This window comes from Cucurbita maxima, unplaced genomic scaffold (assembly GCF_002738345.1).
Source record: "Cucurbita maxima cultivar Rimu unplaced genomic scaffold, Cmax_1.0 Cma_Scf07256, whole genome shotgun sequence".
Classification (NCBI taxonomy): Eukaryota; Viridiplantae; Streptophyta; class Magnoliopsida; order Cucurbitales; family Cucurbitaceae; genus Cucurbita; species Cucurbita maxima.
Window position 1 is genome coordinate 1 of NW_019279271.1, and position 674 is coordinate 674.

A 674-nucleotide genomic window follows, 5' to 3' on the forward strand; every position below is an offset into this window, starting at 1 on the left:
GACATGTCGGGTGCGATCATACCAGCACTAATGCACCGAATCCCATCAGAACTTCGCAGTCAAGCGTGCTTGGGCGAGAGTAGTACTAAGTTGGGTGACCACTTGGGAAGTCCTCGTGTTGCACCCTTTTTTTTCTTTCAATTTCTCCCAGTTCTTTTCTTCCTTTCTCTACAAATGAGAACCTCCCCCGCTCACGCTCATCGCGTTTCGATCATGCCGCCCCGCGTGCGTTAAATCCGATTTTGTGCGCATGGCATGTCGGGTGCGATCATACCAGCACTAATGCACCGGATTCCATCAGAACTCCGCAGTTAAGCGTGCTTGGGCGAGAGTAGTATTAAGTTGGGTGACCACTTGGGAAGTCCTCGTGTTGCACCCCTTTTTTTCATTCAATTTCTCCCAGTTCTTTTCTTCCTTTCTCTACAAATGAGAACCTCCCCCGCTAACGCCCATCGCGTTTCGATCATGCCGCCCCGCATGCGTTAAATCCGATTTTGTGCGCATGGCATGTCGGGTGCGATCATACCAGCACTAATGCACCGGATCCCATCACAACTCCGCAGTTAAGCGTGCTTGGGCGAGAGTAGTACTAAGTTGGGTGACCACTTGGGAAGTCCTCGTGTTGCACCCCTTTTTTTCTTTCAATTTCTCCCAGTTCTTTTCTTCCTTTCTCT

The 674-nt window shown here is 50.1% G+C and overlaps 3 non-coding genes across 3 annotated transcripts; all 3 read left to right on the plus strand.

The window, feature by feature from the left end:
- Positions 1-8: 8 nt before the first annotated feature.
- LOC111476288 lies at positions 9-127 on the plus strand. The gene has a single exon (XR_002717023.1). It is a non-coding gene; the product is annotated as a 5S ribosomal RNA (ribosomal RNA).
- A 133-nt stretch (positions 128-260) lies between these two features.
- LOC111476289 lies at positions 261-379 on the plus strand. Its single transcript, XR_002717024.1, has one exon. It is a non-coding gene; the product is annotated as a 5S ribosomal RNA (ribosomal RNA).
- A 133-nt stretch (positions 380-512) lies between these two features.
- On the plus strand, positions 513-631 carry LOC111476290. The gene has a single exon (XR_002717025.1). It is a non-coding gene; the product is annotated as a 5S ribosomal RNA (ribosomal RNA).
- The last annotated feature ends 43 nt before the right edge of the window (positions 632-674 follow it).